Raw genomic sequence first — 20993 nt, 5'->3', positions numbered from 1 at the left:
TTTGTCAACAACTGTGAAGGTAAATTTTGCGGTATGATGAATCAGTGAATGTCTGTAAAGAGCATTGGTGGCACTGACATTGTTAATATCCCCTAAATGTTCTGACATCCGAAATCTAAATTGTCTAGAAGTCTGGCTCACGTAGAAAGCTTGACAGGTGCAAGTGGCTAAATATATAACCCAATCTGTTCCGCAATTGGCAAAGCAGTTAATGTACAACTGTCCAGTATTTTTACTGGTAAATGTTTTTGTTTTGAAAACATGTTTACAGAAGGTGCAATTTCTGCATGGGTAAGAACCAACCAATCTCTCCCCTGGTAATGTGGTTTGATGATAAATGCCATCCTGATGCACTATTTCTTTGCAATGAGTGAAATGGGAACCCAAAGTTTTTGCACCATCTGTAGGAAAAAAGGCATTTGTCCCCCAAAAGGTCATCCAATTGTTCATTGGTCTTCAAAATATTCCAATGTTTGCCAATAACATCAATAAGATATGCTGTGTTTCTACCAAATGTAGTGACCATTCTCTAAGTGTCCTTATTATCCTTCCTGGGTTGATGTTTGTATTCTAATAAAGTATCCCTTGATTGTTTTTTTATCCCATTGCATGGCCGAGTTAACATTCTGTTTGACATATCCCCTAGCTAAAAATATGTTAGCTAAACCCTGATGGGATTGTGTAAGATCCTGCTGTGAAGAGCAAATTCTCTTCAAACGCAAAACTGGGATTTAGGAATGTTATGAATGGTATGTTTGGGGTGGAGACTAGAGGCATGTAGCAGGTTGTTGTACATATATAGACAGACATATATATATATATATATATATATATATATATATATATATATATATATATATATATATATATATATATATATATATATATATATATATATATATATAAAAAAATACCCACATATAGATAAATACATATGCAGACACCCATACATCCACACGTCATCAGATATAGATATATATATATATATATATATATATATATATATATATCTATATATCTATATATATATATATATATATATATATATATATATATATGTAGATATATATATATATATATATATATATATGTGTGTGTGTGTGTGTGTGTGTGTGTGTGTGTGTGTGTGTGTGTGTATATATATATATATATATATATATATATATATATATATATATATACACAGATATATAGCTTTGATATGATACAGCACTCTGGAATAACATATGTTCACAGGCCGTGCCAATGGTGGTGAGGGGCCCAATCAACAAATGTGTAACACGTAGCATCCCCCCCCCCAGCCAGACAGGGGAAACATACAAACAAACACACAAACAATGTAAACAAGCCACTGCTACCCAAACCACAGGCAGGATACAACCAGTGGGGGGAACTCTGTGGACCCACCAAGTCTAATCTTGCAACAGAGATCGGAGCATCCCTTGTGGGACACCCCAAAAATTGATGATAATCAGAGTCCGTCCCTGTAATGATTTATCTATGCAGGCCATCTACGTACATGGACTACAAGGTTGGGCAAGCCTGATGACCCATGGGTCGAAACCACGTATGACATGGGTTGCGAGATGTGGGGAGTGGGCAGTGTGTAGTGTTGTGGTTAGATCCAACCTGCACCCACAGTAAGGATGAGTGCTGTAGAGGAGGGGCGGGTGGGGGAACTATGGTTAAGCAATTATAGGACTAGGCGTGCAGGTGTTGGCTGGCCCGGTTCTATTTGTCCCGCCCTGGGGATGTAAGCAATAGTGCGAAATCGGCAGGGCCTTCACCTAACGAGAAGCCATTCCCGGTATGGGTCCCACTGCAGCGCAGTCTATGTTACATGGAAAAGTACGGTATAACCATATGTGTTGTTGCAAAACCCACTACATAACACCAAAGAACACATGGTTGCAACACCCCACTGTAGTCTTGTAAGCCGGTCTAAGTGTCATCACAAAATATTTTTGTAGTCCTCATCCCCACCCAGGGGTGTGAGTGTCCAACACAAACTCCAACTGCACTGTATATACACAGCTGTTGCCATAGAAGACATGGCCAGCTGTGGACCTCCCCTGCAGCCTTCCTGCACATCCCTGGATAATTCCCCTACTAACTCCCCCTTTTGTGTCCCATGAGCACCACTTACCTATCAACCCCTGTTCCATTTATGTTAATGTTTAACATTACACATAGGTGACACCATCTTCCTCAACTATATTGCCAGAATCTGGAACCCCCAACCCACATGTATTACCTTAGCTGTCCCATAGGACACATGTAAATAACACATGAAGGAACACCACAAGCACACTTGGATCAGCACAGGCTCACCATCTTGTGAAGTCCCCCCACTACAACTTACACTCTATACCACTACATCAACTAGTGGAACTGACACCTCTTGCCCTGCCTCACATACAAATACCAACATCCGACAAACCTTCCCTATCACTCCCCATCCACTTATTCCAACAGGCTACTATACAGTTACAATGTCATCCACACTACCTACTTGCCTACTCCTTCACTATTCCCCTCAACTGTACCACACAGGTATGAAAAAACCCACCCCAAATGCTTGCGTGTAACTTATCCAGAACTGTTAAACTGGAATCCAACTTCACCTTAAACTGACCTTTGTCAACAGTCATACCTGACATGTAAACTTGACCTAAGCATGTAAAATACCGACATGTTAATGTAAACTAAGCATGAAGAATGGGGGATGTAGCTATGTTACATCTGTTGCTCTCTATGAATGTGAACACCACAGTATTCATTGGATTTAGTAGCTGGGGTCACTGTGGAGCTCTACTCCCTGGGCCACCACTGAAAATGGACAAGCATCCAATCAGAATGTCCTGGTCCACAAAAGTGGATTAAATACATGAAGTAGTGCGGGGGTATGCGGGAGCAAGTGGGTGTAAGCCTGTTTGGGCAGCAGTAAGCAATTACTACACTGGTTAAGCAATGTAGATGCTAACTCAGTGCAAGATGCTGCAACAGGAGGTCAGCAATGCTGAGCCTCATGTAAACCAGAGCATACCCACCTGCAATTGCTCTACTGTGCTTTAGTCAACAGCTGTAGCCATGGCCATTAGCAAAATATTCTGCACTGCCAGGTTGCAACCTCCCAACCCTGCACACTATAGTCTACGTGAGTTCCACTATGCCACTGCAGATACACATTCAGCTGCTGTGATCACAAACATACTATACAGCATAGTTATCCAACAGTATAGGAAATGTATGTAAGTGTATAGATTAATACCAGCAAACATGTGTATATTGCTCAACCACAGTATTACGAGCAGTCTTTGTGCATCAAAGAACAGTGCCTGCCAAATCATACTGTGAGAACAGTAGTGTTGCATACTACCGATGAGAATAATGAAAAACGGTGCACACCGTGGGGCCGTGTGGGCGTGCTTCATGCACAGAATGTCACACCTGGGACGTTGGTTCTGCGGACCCGGGAGATGAGGCTGGGCAGGTGTGTGAGCAAACTGCTGCATCTCAAACCCTGGCAGGATGCTACCAGTGGGAGAAGCAGTGTAGACCAGCTGATTCTACTCTTGACATGACAACAGGTCCGTCCCTGGTGGGACAAACCAAAAGTTGTGGGTCACATCGATGTCTCCACCAGTATCCGAGAAGGATCCAGGGCAGGCTCATATGTACGTGGACTAAATGGATGAAGAGCCTGCAGACACTTGGGTCAAGACAGTATACTGGAGGAGTACCAACATGTGCAGAAAGGGAAATGTGCGGAGGTGTGGTATGGCAGGGCTAGCATCTGGAGAATGGATGAATGCTGTGTATGTGGAGCTCGGGGGCTGGGGAAAAGAAACATAGGTATGACATTATGGTAGAAATATGCAAATGAAGCAGAACAGCAGTAGTGTAGTGGGCAGGGCATCAACCTAACGCACATGCATTTCCGTTTCGGGTCCCACTGCAGCACATTCTATTTTCCACGTGAAATCTGTATATCCACATTATTTTTGCTGTATACCCTGCTAAATAACATTTATATGTGAAAAGGAGTACTGCATTAAATGCACATGTGAAGTATCAGAACTGCTTTAAAATGCCTTAATCACTCAGTATCCAACTGCCGGTGTTCTGCCCAGCAACAAAATAAACAGCTCCTACAAGGCTCAAACCAAGGACCCTGCACACCATAGACAAAGTGATTTACCAGTAAGCCATGACAGATATAAAGAAAGGCAGTGTTTTCAGAAACATATCATCCAGTCCAGTCATGCAACGGTACAGAGAATGTATACCAACATCTAGATGTATATGTGTAGATATATTAATATATATACATATATGTCTGCAACTATATACATATATATCAATATATATGCACAGATATACATACAAATACCTACATCGACAGATACATGTGTCTACACCTATTATGTCTACATATACACAGCACGTAACATATGTTTACACAGATATATATCTATATCGGTATATATATGGACATAGTTATATATATGTTAGCAGATATGTATATCTATATAGAAGCCTATGTACCACAAATATGGAAAAGATCCTACATTATACCTCTACACAAAGGAGGCAAATCTTATGATTTTTTCCAACTACAGGCCAATAGCTATTCTTTCCCCATTATCTAAGCTCTTAGAGAAATGTATACACTCTCCAGTTATGCAATTCCTAGACACTAACAAACTTCTCTCATCCACCCAACATGGTTTCCGCCCTCACCATAATACAACCTCTGCTCTTCTCTCATTCACCAACCTGGTTAACCAACATAGAAACAACAACAACTATGTATCTGCTACCTTCTTAGACCTCTCAAAAGCATTCAACATGGTCTCACACCCTAAATTACTGGACAGCCTTCATTGTCTATCCTTTACTTCCTCTACCATCTCCTGGTTCAGTAGCTACCTGTCAAACAGACAGCAATCTGTACAATGGAATAATGAGCTATCCCCTCCTCTCCCCAACTCAATAGGGGTACCTCAAGGCTTTATACTTGGCCCAGTACTTTTCACAATTTTTACAGTCTATATACCGCCTCTAAGCAATCCTCACTAATTCAGTATGCAGATGATTCCACTATCATCTGTGCAGCCCCATCTGTCAATACCCTCCAACAACTAGCCCAGGAATCTTTCTCTGCTATTGAAAATTGGATCACCAACATCCAACTTATACTTAACCCTAAGAAAACCAAACTTCTGCTGTTCACACCTAATAAAATGAAATCCTTCCCCGCCACTTTCTCCATCTCATCTAGGAATGGCATTATCATCTCTCCATCCACTCACACAAAACTCCTAGGAGTTGAAATAGACAACAACCTAGCATTTGATCTTCACATAGCACAAACTATTCAAAAGGTCCATAAGAAAATGGGAACCCTATACAGGCACAAAAACTATCTCACAGAAAATGCATGTATCACTCTATCTCAAACACACCTCCTATCGACACTTACTTATGCCGCACCTATCCTAACCCACACTAAAACATCAGATCTGGATAGGTTAGAAGCATGTTACAACAAAATAGCTAAATATGCCGATAATTCCCCCTTTAGAACACATCACTGCCAAGTACTAAAAGAAATTCAATGGCTGGAATTTCCTAACCTACTATCTTACCAACAACTCACCTATGCCTTTAACATCAGAAACCACCCAGACAAAACTCCAGCCATCAGTAACCTAATAACCTCCCACTCTTCCAGTCACCCTCTATGCTATTCCAAGAAACCCCTACTCAGTGTTACTACTGCTAACAACACTGCAGGAAAAGCCCTATATTCCCACATCATAGCCAAAAAATGGAACAATCTCCTCACCAATATAACCTCCACAACAACAAATGCAAACTTCAATCACTCAAATCTCATCTCAGGACAACTTGGATTTGCCCATGTATCACATGACAATCCCTATACTTTCTTCTATCAATCTACTCCAGTCTAAATATCACACTATATATATATATGCACATTGATCTCTTATCAAATCTACTCCAGTCTAAATACCACACTATATCTAGGCACATTGACACACTGACTCATCACATATCGTGTTCTTTTGCTCCCTTCTATACATACTTACTACATCTGTAAGCAGTTCTTACTAGCTTTGTAAAACTATCTCAAACTGTACCTTTTGTCCTGCAAAATCCAGGTAACTACTGGAAGTCAAACTCTGAAAAATATCTGTCTAAACCCATTCACTGAACCCTCGTACTATTTCTCAAAACTGCATCTTAGTCTTGTGCTGCAAGTTTTAACTATAGTTAACAAAGTAAGAATAACTCTACTTGTAAATACATTTTTCACTACTACCTGTTTTTGTATGAATATCTCAAATTGTATAAATGTATGTATATCTGTAATTGTATTAATGTCTTCTTAATTGTGGAGCTTTCCTCCCTGGGCCTCCACTGAAAATGGACCTGGTCCAGCTGGATTTTCCCGGTTAACAAATGTAAAATAAATAAATAATAAAAATAAAATATAGGTATATATGGCGATACACCTGTAGATAGCAATGTCCAAGTAACAAACACACATATGTCCACATGCACTGCTAATGGGGTTGTGAGGCTCCACACACTATACGTCTTGATTGAATAGGTATCCCCCACCCACAGCCAAACATGTCCACCCTGTAGTACACTACCAAGTGTTGCAGATCCCATAACCAGGACCTGACATGACATGGCCACAAGATGTTAACAGTACTACATCCCACCTGTTTGATGTCAGGCTGGTATTGTTAACATATCATGCAGCACAGTCTGCCTCCCATAGGAAATGTAATATGTGTAAGCCATCAACATCCCCAGGATACAGATGCACAGACACAGATATGCAGAAACAGATGTACATATATATAGATACATATAGATATGTATAGATATACATATATGGCTATATAAAGATATACATGTGACTACACATACACATGCAGATACATGTACAGTATGATACATATGTAGAAGGTGTGCACAATATGGAACGGCCATTATGCCTACAGTTAACACCTGAACAATTGGACACTGTATGGGCCACCCATACATATGTCATTCGTTGCCTGCAACATATACCCATAGAGAGGTCATAGGAAAGACACCACACACAGGTTTGTAGAAATGGAAAACCTTTAATTGTGTACTATTACAGTTTTATATGCCTTGTCATATAGCTGTTCAGACACTGACAACCATATGAACAGAGTACTGCAACCGTGAAACAGTTACACTAATACAGTAGTCTATAAAGGTTCACAACTGTTGCTGTCCAAGCCAAGCCCTTCAAATTGTACAATAGTGAAGACAGACTGGGCCACAGGTTACCAAACAATCAACAGTATGTAATGCAGTTGTATATATAGTTCAGTAACCTCTATCTACACTCTGTACAAACTCAGTAGGCGGTAAAGACATTATGTGATCAAATGGGTTGTAACTGTTACATAACAAGGCGTAACCGACACCATCACGAGCACACTGACAAATAGAACAGTCTGTACAGCAGGAGGCAGTAGGCTTGTATTACCCCAATTCATGTAAGTAATGTAAATATCGGTGAAGTATATTTATTTTTATTTATTTATTTCCAGTTTGATTGCCAGGGAAGTCCACTGGGCCAGAACGTGCCCATTTTCAGTGGAGGCCCGGGGAGAAAAGCTCCAAAAGCAATGCAAATACAATCTAAGTTGCATAGTGTTGAAGGTAAAAAAAATACATGTGTAATTACATTCATACAGTTAGTAAAAAAGCAAATGCACACAGTATACCTCAAAAACATCATTAAGGAAGGTAGATAAAATAGATTTTCAGTAGTTTCCCTTCAGAGCAGCAAGTTTCAACTGTCTGTAATGAAGAGATCTGAGGTTACTTTACATCCAGATACACTCACCCCTGATACCCTTTGTAACCGCCTAGGTCATGTATGGTGCTCCCCCCAGACTCAATAATACAGGGCCACATACCACTGTCACATACAGTGGCCTCTGGAGTGCATGAAGGCACACATGCATTGTGTTGGTGACGCCCACACATATATTGCCCCAGCACCACTGTATGTGCGAGGGATTCAATAGCAGTGGACTGATGGCAGCAATGGCAATGTGATATACTCACAGCCCACTACAGAACAACCCCCGACAGCATGACATATGTGCAAAGTTTAGTATGTAGGTGGTGGAGAGAGGCTGGAACACAGGCACATATGTGGAAAACTGTTGCCATACACTAAGCAAGTTGCTGGTGTTACAGGATAATCTGCAACATACTCATAGTCAGGGAATTGAGTTTAGAAACAGAAATGGATGTAGCCATGTACTGATAGCACTCAACACACATACTGTCAGTGTAATATCTGACACAGGACCTGTGAGGTGGACAGACAAAGCATGATAGGCCTATCTCTGTCCAGCAAGAGGATTGGCCCACAGTTGTGAGCTATGCAGACAGACTGCATTTCAAACACACACACACACACACACACACACACACACACACACACACACACACACACACACACACACTCTGTAACACCAGTACTATACAAAGCATAACAAAACTCTACTCACAGTCTGTCTGTTTTTCCTGATCCTCCCACAAATATGTGGCTGCCCTGAGTGTGCCGGTTCTCCTGTAAGAGGTATTGCTACCTGCTGTCTGTAACACTGATGCCCACACACAGGAACGATGTCCATCACACAGGTAATGTAAAGGGACCATGGCCACATGATGTAGGGAGTTATAGTGGGTGGTTGCCATGACAGTGGTAATCTGAAGTACTACACATGTGTAATCATATCTATATGGCTATCTGGATAAGTATATTTACATATATTTCCACCATATGTCCTGGACATGGAGTGTAGCCCTACCCCAGCCCCTATAGTCCCAAAGCCATAGTGCAAGGGGATGTCACGTATGTATAGCAGGTATATTAATACACTATTGCTGCTGTCATTGGGATTATCTTCACAGACATGGTGTGTATGGGAGGTCACATCCGTTTATAACATGTGTGCCATTGGCTACTGACAGACATCCTAAGGACATCATTGTAAAGTACCACTGCTAGCATGTAATGCCCCTGTGGACTGCAGAAGACATACTGGCCAATATATGTGGTAATTCAGACACACCCTCTACAGTCCAGAGGTATACACATAAGCCTTTAGTGCACAACATGTGTACCATGCCTGACAATATGGATGTAGACAGTCATGTAGATGGGTATAACACATAACGACTGGTATACATTTGCCACCATAGGTTATGCATTCACACACTCCTGTCTGGCCTGACACATAATGACCACTGGTACATGTGTGCCATGGCCACATACTACCCACTAGATATTGACATACATCTGTACAGCATCCCACCGCTCTGTCTGACATAGATGACTTGTAAGGGAGGCCTGGCAGCAGTACATCTGGAAAGTATCTACATATGACATCTCACTGGGTGAGTACACTAAGCTGCTAGGCATGTAACAATGCATTGTGCAGGCTACAGGCAGACTGGTTCAACACTGGCCTATATCTCCTATGGGGAAATGCACATGTACCTGCATATATCACAGGCTCAACAGGCATGTCACAGCACAGGGTAAGATACACCTGTGTGGAGGTGCATATCCACAACCAGTGTGAACACAGCCATAGCCACATATGTTAAGGTAACATATTATTACAGTATATGACCTATCTGTTTTACACCATCCTCATATGTGCCACTCACAGACTGATCCTACATATAATGGACTGCTACACAGTTTGGTCTGATGGCTGTCTGTGGTATGGGACATGTGTGTGTGTATGGCTCTACAAACATGTACGGCAGTACAGTACAATACAGTGGGGCAGCATGTAACATCATATAGGAGGGGAACTAGAACAATGACATCTACCACAGTCTGTACACAGGCTACAGTACATATTAACAATACATACACTGTCGACATTCACCATAAGTACACAGACCTCAGTACTGTACAAACATCCACCAAATGTCCAGGTAATAACCCCTACTGTACATAATATGTGTAGCAGTCTGCTATATCACTGGTTTATCAGATATGATGACACTAATTGTGGTGAACAGCACATATGCACCATTTCCTGCATGACATACGTACACAGGTTGACAGAGGTGTGGCTGGGAGCACATACACAGGGCCAATATTGACATATTGTTGTGATAACCTCATACATTTACTGTTGTAACAGGGTTTGTTGCAACATATGTCCTATGAGGGATATGAAGTCAGTAACTGTCATGGCCTTCACCATCTACAGACTGCAGTCCTCACACTACCTTCTATAGTCCACAGATAAATGCTCCATGGGTAAAATACGAAACCAAAGGCACAACACTGCCCAGTCTGCAGATGACCCTGCAGATGGGGATTCCTCATAAACGTGGAACTGACATGGCAGGTATTGAGACATGTACGACAGGCATATCCAGACAAACACTGTGAAACCAACATTACTCCCAATGCAGTATAGCAGCACTTACAGTCTGTGGTCAGGTCCAGAACTTCACCCTCCTGTTTGTTGCCCTCTTTCTACAGTTTATGTTGTTAGAGGTAAATCCCCACTCAAACTGGTATGCTGTTTGCCAAACAACAGTACTAGTTCCTACTCACAGTAAATGAAAAGGGCCAACACCACCATGATGTTCCTAGATATTGGATTGTGTTTCCATGCAAATGGCTATGGGAATGTTACCACAGCTGTCCCACATGCAATCAGCTAGGGGAGGGCTGCAATTAATGCAGAGGCCATCGGCTGATCATGAGCATCACTTAAAATACACATGCTGCAGCAGAGACAAATACATGTCAGGGAGGGGTGGGAGTGTAAAACTGAAGCATGTTTGTGTCACACACCTATCAGCACAGGGTATCAAACCCCTAGACAACTATGTAGTGCGATCACAGTTCAATACAGTTATTGGATGCTCCACCTGAGTTAGCTGTTGTGGAGCACTCAGAACATATATGTGATGGTGAGTGACATCTGCAACAGGGATATGGTAGCTATATGGTAGGTGATGTACAAGTGCCTGTCCACATGAACAGGTGCCAGCATCAACACAGCCACACTCTCACAGGGATGCACACACATTGACACACTTGGCAGGGCCAGGAGTACAACTCATCAGTAGTGGGATTGCCCCAACACATCACTGTGCAGGTATCACATGCACCACATGGGTTATACAGAGGTTGTATGGGCAAAGAGTATGAGGAGCTCTCAGACATCAGACAGCATGCTTCAGTATACCCATGGGGATTGTAGTAAGTGTGGATGTGGACATACACACCATACAGCACACAAACACACAGGGTGCCAGTACTGACATGCATGGGTGCATGTCTGCATGGGTGTGTGGTGGTAAACTGTGCCAGCAGGCTATACATGGGTAGGCAATGGGTAAACCTTGGCATCAGACCACATGACAATGGTCTGCATTGTGGCTCAGGGCTGTAGTTTCTGCATTTGACCACACAGGTGGGTATTGTATCCTCCATCCAGTCATCTGGGTGACTAATGTGTGTGGCCAATGCTGTGCATCGCTTGCCATGCATGTGTTCCTTAGTCCATGACATGAATGGTGTCTAGGATGTGACACCTCTCACATGCATGTACAGTGACTTGTGGAACTGTACCTGGGGTGTCTGGTCCATGTTGTGAACACAGATTATCATCAGATGTGCCAGTCTTGCCCAACCATGGCAAGGGCTGGCAATGGGCAGCAGGTTTACCCTGCACCTACATTGATAGCATGCTAACAGCATTCCCTGGTGTCAGTGGCATCTGTCCATACAGGGCATGCTGTCAGGCATGGCATGTCTGCTGTGGGTCACATGTGAAGGTACCACAGGTGGTGCAGGTGTCCATTGGGGAACATGGTGGAGGTGCACTGTCTGAATGTATGTGCATATTGGACAGATGTGGAGGGTGACATGCCCTCTTTAGGCCACTGATATCACTCCATAGTTGCAATCAGTGGCCAATATGCAGTGTACTACCCACATATTGGCTGTTGCCTAGGCATGTGCATGTGTGTTCATGTGACATGGGTGAGAGTGTGCTCTAGGTAATACTGGGGTTGCTAACTGTGATTGCCTGGCCTTGATGTCACATGTATGAGTATGCATCCCTCGGCTATTTCACAGCTGTTATCCCTGTACAGTGGACATTGTGATATGTACTAGGGCCACCATAAAATAATTTTGTAAAACCCACCACACATGCACCCCAGATACCACACACACATACACACACGCACACACACACCTATCATGTCTGAGAGTAGAACCCCTACCTAACTAGTGTATTACACTACAGCTCTACACAGTTATAGCATGCACCACAGACATTACTGGAGTATTTCTTCCCCAAAGGTGTATTTCACACTGAATGACATGATCAGTATTGCCAAAGTAGGTCATTTGAAAGTACTGCGAGTGACTAGCCTAAAATGCATTGCTCCTTACACAGACAGTGAAACACACATAAAACATCTGCAACCAACATGTGTGGGTATAGAACCCCTGACAGAGGTATATATCACACTACAGCATGGAGCTGTTATAGAACACACCATGGAGATTACTGAAGTACTCCTTTCCCAAAGGTGCATTTCACAATGAATGACATCAGCAGGATTACCAAAGTAGAGCAATTGAAATGTATTGCGAGTGTCTAGCCTATGATGCATTGCTCCATACACAGACATTGAAACACACAAAAAACATCTAGAACTGTCATGGGTGGGGATGGAACCTTACCACAGTTCTAATTCACACTCCACCAGTACGCAGTTACTGGATGTGCTACAGAGATTACTGGGCTACCACCTTCCCAGAGATGTAGTTCTAGGTGGGTGAAATCAGCAGCCTTGCCAATGTTTAGTATATTTATTGTAAGGTGTGTGAGTGCCCTAAAAAGCATTGCTCTCTACACAATCAGAGACAGACAGACACGCACAGTTGCCAAGTCTGGGGTTAAAACACCTACCTAGCTACCTTGTCACACTACAGCAGTATGCAGTTACAGGACGCACTACGGGGATTACTAGGAAACACCCTTCCCAGAGATGTATTTCTAGGTGGGTGACATCAGCAGCCTTGCCAAAGTTGAGTATATGATTTGTGAGTACAGTAAAAAACATTGCTCTCTACACAGTCAGAGACAGACAGACACGCACACAAATGCACACACACAGTTGCCAAGTCTGAGGTTAGAACACCTACCTAACTACTATACCACACTAGAGAGGTATGCAGTTACAGAAGCGCTACAGAGATCACAAGGCAACAACCTTCCCAGAGGTGTATTTCTAGGTGGGTGACATCAGCAGCTTTGTCTAGGGTGGATATATGAATTGTAAGGAGTGTGAGCACCCTAAAAAGCATCACTCTCTACATAGTCAGAGACACACAGAAACGCACACATACAGTTGCTAAGTCTGGGGTTAGAACTCCTACCTAACTAGTTTATCACACTACAGCAGTACACAGTTATGAGATGAGCCATGGAAATTATTGGGCTGCAATTCTCCCGAAGGTGTATTTCACATTGGATTACCTCAGCAGGCTTGTCATAGTAGGGCTATGGGGAGGGCGGTGTGTGCATGGGCCATAACCCATTCATGTACAGGTTGACATGCCACATGCAGGCAGATGTGGGGTCATATATCATAGGTACGTATATACAGCTGCTAGATGATTACTTCCCTGTACTGTCATGTTGCACAGCTAGCACGTGCACCACATAGTCTGTAATGCTGACAGATACTGTTGGCTAGTATCTGCAGTGAGTGACATCTGCACCTCATGTATTTGGGACCCTTTGGCTGTGTGCTGGGTGAGACAGGCCTGGATGGCTCCCTGTCACAGTGAACCTCTTCCACACATCTACGTACATCTACCTTTGGCTTATTATAGTGAGTTGTCCTGACATATATGTCTGTATTCCTATTCACTGTGTGTGCAAGGCATGAGTGGTGTATACTGATGAGTGTCTGCTCTAACAACTGCTACTGCCAGATATGTCTGGTACACTGGTGTTTGCAGTCATGGCCTTCATGTGTTTCAGTGTGTGAGCATGTCCAGTATGACCTTTCGGTATGTTGCAGACTGACATTGCCTTCATTTCTCTGTGTGTGAGCATGCCCAGTATGGCCATCTGTATTGAATCTGTGTATTGTGTCCAGGTAGTGTGTGCTGCAGTGCTGACCTTTGTGTTGTACACCGACAGGTAGCATGCTGTCTCTGTTGGGTACCCATCGCTCATTTGGCTTTGACTGTTAATACATTTCTGCATAGCAGGGGGGAGAAAACCTGACTGTTTCTATATTTCTACACAGGAGTGGGGGGCACACCTGACAGTTATTACATTATTATGTAGGATGGGGGGGCACACCTGACTATTTCTACATTTCTACACAGGAGTGGGGGGACACACCTGACTGTTATTACATTACTATGTTGGATGGGGGGCACACCAGACTATTTCTACATTTCTACATAGGGTTGGGGGGCACACCTGAAAGTTATTACATAACTATGTAGGATGGGGGGCACACCTGACTATTTCTACATTTCTACACAGGAGTGGGGGGCACACCTGACTGTTATTACATTACTATGTAGGATGGGGGCGGGGCACACGTGAAACATGTACACATTCTCTATGGCCGTACTGGTATTTCAGGTACTCCATTTCATTCTGTATTGCTAACTATCATGCTGCCTAGAGGCATACCATTGTACTACAGATCATTGATTTGGTTGCCCTACATATTACTGTCTGCTTCCAACCCTTTGGAACTAACATCCCACTTCCTGCTGTGCTGTGGTCTGTCTGTCTAGACCTGGGGGGGGTTTAACCATAGCCATAATTCTGGGGCCATGCCACAGGCTCTGCTTGGGTTTGTCTACACCTGTCCTGCTGGCTGAGACTGTTGTTGGGTATGTGAACCATCCAGACTGGCATGTGTGGGTCATATGGATACACATGTCACACAGCACATTTCCTGCAGTGGGATTCGTCACCCTGTGTAGTACTGGCTATTATGGTGTCTACAGTATGTGCTGCAAATGTCATGGTGCCACTATGGGTGTCTACTTTCTGTTGCCATAATATTCAGCCACCCAATTCCCTTGCATGCTCACATCCATACCATAGCTACAGGTAACAACACATTCTACTACATTTGGCAATTAGTAGGTTGATTGACTAACCTTGACGGTGTGCCAGACTTCTGGATAGTGCTGGAGGGCTGCCTATGTTGGATGCACATAGTACACTCCATATACATGGTTGAGCACAGGTGGCATCATATTTGGCATAATCAATAAAAAACTTTAAATACCAAAAAGTCCAGCAGCCAAACCACGAAGATGACTCACAGCAGGATAAACAGCAGGATTTATTGGAACAGGCAAACTTTAAAAACGGGTACAATACTGACAGACTAAGCACTAAAGAATGCTTTCGCCAAACACATAGGCATCATCAGAGTCTTAATACAAAGAGAGCAGTGTACACCATGTTAAATACCCTACTTCCCTTTACAATAGGTTGCAACAAACCCCTCCCACCTGTGCATACATTTTTTCCTTTAGCTGAATAAAAAAAAAAAAAAAAAAACTTGTTCAAAACAAATAATTCTCTGCTTCTAAAACCTAATGAATTCATAAATTCATCACTAAAAACATTTACTTAATCAATTAATCTTTTTATGACTATTAAAATAAAAACAAAAATAATAAAAATATTAATATAAATATTTTTGTTGTTAATTTATTATTGTCATAATAATTTCTATTTGAAATAAACTTTACCAAATGGATTAAAACTTATAGTTATAACTGCTGGGATCTTAATTTTAAAATTGGCTTGATGGAGATGTGGTCGTTGAGCCCTGGCGGTCTACAAGCATCTAGTCTAATCTGCCACTCAGTTTCTAAGGCACCAACCCTATTGACCACATCACCACCATCACCTGAGTCAATCACACGGCCTATAACAAAAAACAAGAACTTTTTAAAAAACTTGCATTTTGTGGTGTGCATATAAAGTGCGTTGTGCAAATCTTTCTTTTTGATGGACCTAAGGTGTTCCGAAATCCAGTCCCGGAGCCTCCTAATAGTTTTACCTACATAGTAGGAATTACAGGATGAACAAGAGGCTAAGTATACTAGATTTTTAGTGCAACAATTGCACTGTCCCGGACATTTGATGGAATATTTATACCCTTCTACACACACGTGTGATCCTTCATACACAAACCTACACATTCTACAAAAACCACATTTCCTCATGTATGACCTATAATTCCTTAAATTGTTCTTTTCTAAAATGTCCTTCATATTCTCCCCTCTACTGAACACTGTGTTTGGACTATTACCCAATATCTTTTTGATCTCATCACTTAGGGAAAAGTTCCACACTTCCTTAACCATTTGAATTAGAGCTGGTGTCATCTCACTATATTTTACCACCAAACGAAGGTTGTCGTCTGTTCTTCTTTACTATTCCCTGTGACTTCCCTAATGTTTAGTCCACCTTTAAGAATCGGGGCATACCTACCATTTCTCTCCCTATTTATGTCTCTTTTGACACTTAGTAGCAATTTTAAAGGGTATCCCCGATCAATAAACATCCTAATCAATTTAAACATTTCATCTCTATAGTCATCGTCTTCACTAACTAACCTAGATGTTCTGACCATTTGGGCTTTAATTAATCCCTTCCGCTGATGAAATGGATGATAACTATTAAAGTGCAAAAGGGAGTTGGAATAATTTTCTTTTCTAAAGATGTTACTTGTAAAACCCTCCTCCCTCTTACAAATCAATAAATCCAAATAAGAAATACTCTCTTCCTTCCATGTAAAAGTGAACTTCAAAAAGTTAGTTGTTTTTCCCAAATAGTCCACAAACTCTTTTGCTGAGTCTTGGTCACCTTTCCATAGGATCAGAATGTCGTCCAAAAACCTGTTATACATCAGTATTCTTTCCAGGTATTTTTTTGACGTAAAGATGTGTTCCCTCTCCCACGTCAATAGAACCGCATTAGCAAATAAGGGGGCACACTTCGCCCCCATTGCTACTCCTGAAACTTGCTGGAATAGGCCACCTTCAAAAATCAAGAAGTTGTTCCTCAAGACTACTTCCATCATATCTAAAAGGAAGTTGGTTTTCTGCCCCTTGAACAAACCACTTTTTACCATGGCTTCAGAAAATAACTCGAGGCCTACTTCTTGCGGGATGACCGAGAACAAATTGACCACATCTATGGTCAAAAAACCGAACTCTTCTTCAACACTTCCTAAATCATTGAACCTTTTCAAACAGTGCCATGAGTCTTTTATAATATGGTCAATATCAACAAACATGGTTTTTAATGAAATGTCTATAAAGGCAGCCATGGATTCAGTTTTGGATCCCCTTGCACTTACGATAGGCCTATATTCCAATTGGTCAAGACCCTTGTGGGTCTTAGGGATACCAAATAATGTCGGTGTTTTTGGAAATTTGACCATCAAAAAATTAAATTCACCTTCATTAATTGAGCCCTGGGAAAGGGCATCACGTAAAAAGACATCAATCTTCATGTAAGCCCTATTAATCTCATTTCTTGACACAGTTTTATATGTTTCGTCCCTATTTAATAATGCAGTAATGTCAGAAATGTAGTCGGTGTTAATCATAATCACTGTGCCCCCTCCCTTATCAGGCTTCATAAATCTATATAACCCAGATTTTTTCAACGTGTCCAACAATTCCCTTTCTTTCATTGTTAAATTGTCATCTAACACCTTAACATTTTTTAACATTTCTCTCGTGTGAGCCTCTACAATTTTCTCAAAACATAAAACATCTTTATGGAATGGAGGCATGAATGCACTTTTCCTTTTTAACTTGTTATTGTCTTGGCTAGTGCAATCCACCTGATTTGTTTCAATTTTCCCTCTCCCTGCAAAAAACATTTTCAGGTGCATCTGCCTAACAAACATTTTTATTTCCACCATTGTTTTTACAGTGTCAGGTTTAAACATTGGAACAAATTTTACCCCTTTCGAAAATAAGTCAAAATAATCATTGTTGATGTTTAAATCGGTGTAGTTATAAATACAGTAACCATTTTTACGAAGGACTTTAAAGTTGTTACCTTCTTTTATAACATATTCATTATTATCACCATGTTCAAACACAATATCTGTGTCATAAATACTTTTTTCATGTAATTCTTCTATATTGCCGTGTGAAACAGTCAAGTCATTTTCATTCCCTAAACAATCTGTCACCTCGGTGTCCACAACAGATAAAATGACATTATCATTTTTGAGGCAACATTTGTCGTGAAACGAGTTAGTACAACCATTCACACTACCTCCTTCATTGTTGACCAACTCACAAAATTCGGTCCCAGCAGACCCATCAATACCCATTGTTTCATTTTCACTGAAAAATTCACCCCCCGAAAAGTTCACATTCATTAATACCTCCCTCTCCTGCTGCTCCTTTCGTTGTAATTTTCTTGGTATTCCCTCTGGTGTATTACCCTGTTGCGCAGCCTCTCTGATCGTCGAGGCTGCTCTTCCATTTCTAAAAAATCATTTGGCCTATTTGACCCTTCATCAAAATCATTAACATCATTAAAATCATAATTACCATTATTTTCTTCTTCCCCTATACATTCACTTTCCTTTCTATAGTTGAATTCAAGCCCCCTGTTTTTAATCCCAGGTGGGTATGCACATTTAAATTTGTAATCGAAACTGTCCCTCTTAAATTTCCTTTCCTTAGTTTCGGAACTTTTTAAAACAAACATTTCAATATTTTTGATTACCCTATCAAAATTACTTTTATAATGTTCAAACATTAAATCAGTAGTAATACTCACATACAACAACTTAATTTCACCTTTAATTTCTTTCAGCTTAATGTCGTTGTTTTTTATAATAATGTCCAACATATCCAAGCCTGTTTGATTAAACAAGCTCACAAGTTCTTTAAAAGCTTCCGAGCCTTCTTCCACACCCATCGGCCTTTTCCAAATCCGTAGTCCCTTTGGAACCTGCTTCAAACCCTTAGATTCACTCAGAAACTTCGAGTCCAATTGGATAGCACGATATTTCTTACACAGTTTCTCATAGTTCAGAATCTGCTCTCTCAAACAAGGTTTCACATCCGCCATTCGGCTCCTAACAGTAATGTCCGGAATAGACGGCTCGTCGAACCAGGAAGAGATATCAAAGCCGTTGTTCAACTCTGTCCCCTTCGGGTCTTCATCACCGCCTCCACGCTGTAGGTTCCTCCCTTGGGAACCTGTCGCTCTAGCATAGGATTTTGCCCTGGTCGGTTGAGCACACGGAATTGTCCCAACCGGAGAGTGCAAGGTGAAACATCGAACCTCTGAGTCAGTTGGGCTTACCGGTTCAATAAAACATTCACCCCTAGGCTCTTTGTCACTGTTAACAACTCCGTTAACCGACTCCACATCATAAGCTTGTATCAGCTTGTTAACAACCACCGCCAGCTCCTTCAAAATAGCCTGCATGCTCATCCGCCAAACACTGGTATAAGCAACTGTCCCAATAATAAACTGTTGTTCGAGTTGGGTCTTGTTTAATAAACTGTTGTTCGAGTTGGGTCTTGTTTAATAAACTGTTGTTCGAGTTGGAGGTCTTGTTTAATAAACTGTTGTTCGAGTTGGATACGTGGTTTTATTCGAGGCTGAGGGATATTGGCTGGCTATTCTTCTACTGTACTACTGATTTTTTAGAAATGGAAGAGCAGCCTCGACGATCAGAGAGGCTGCGCAACAGGGTAATACACCAGAGGGAATACCAAGAAAATTACAACGAAAGGAGCAGCAGGAGAGGGAGGTATTAATGAATGTGAACTTTTCGGGGGGTGAATTTTTCAGTGAAAATGAAACAATGGGTATTGATGGGTCTGCTGGGACCGAATTTTGTGAGTTGGTCAACAATGAAGGAGGTAGTGTGAATGGTTGTACTAACTCGTTTCACGACAAATGTTGCCTCAAAAATGATAATGTCATTTTATCTGTTGTGGACACCGAGGTGACAGATTGTTTAGGGAATGAAAATGACTTGACTGTTTCACACGGCAATATAGAAGAATTACATGAAAAAAGTATTTATGAAACAGATATTGTGTTTGAACATGGTGATAATAATGAATATGTTATAAAAGAAGGTAACCACTTTAAAGTCCTTCGTAAAAATGGTTACTGTATTTATAACTACACCGATTTAAACATCAACAATGATTATTTTGACTTATTTTCGAAAGGGGTAAAATTTGTTCCAATGTTTAAACCTGACACTGTAAAAACAATGGTGGAAATAAAAATGTTTGTTAGGCAGATGCACCTGAAAATGTTTTTTGCAGGGAGAGGGAAAATTGAAACAAATCAGGTGGATTGCACTAGCCAAGACAATAACAAGTTAAAATGGAAAAGTGCATTCATGCCTCCATTCCATAAAGATGTTTTATGTTTTGAGAAAATTGTAGAGGCTCACACGAGAGAAATGTTAAAAAATGTTAAGGTGTTAGATGACAATTTAACAATGAAAGAAAGGGAATTGTTGGACACGTTGAAAAAATCTGGGTTATATAGATTTATGAAGCCTGATAAGGGAGGGGGCACAGTGATTATGACTAACACCGACTACATTTCTGACATTACTGCATTATTAAATAGGGACGAAACATATAAAACTGTGTCAAGAAATGAGATTAATAGGGCTTCCATGAAGATTGATGTCTTTTTACGTGATGCCCTTTCCCAGGGCTCAGTTAATGAAGGTGAATTTAATTTTTTGATGGTCAAATTTCCAAAAACACAGACATTATTTGGTATCCCTAAGACCCACAAGGGTCTTGTCCAATTGGAATATAGGCCTATCAT

The sequence above is a fragment of the Protopterus annectens genome, chromosome 1.part1 (genome assembly GCF_019279795.1).
Source record: "Protopterus annectens isolate FY-2018-M chromosome 1.part1, PAN1.0, whole genome shotgun sequence".
Taxonomy (NCBI): Eukaryota; Metazoa; Chordata; order Ceratodontiformes; family Protopteridae; genus Protopterus; species Protopterus annectens.
This window is presented reverse-complemented; position numbering follows the sequence as displayed.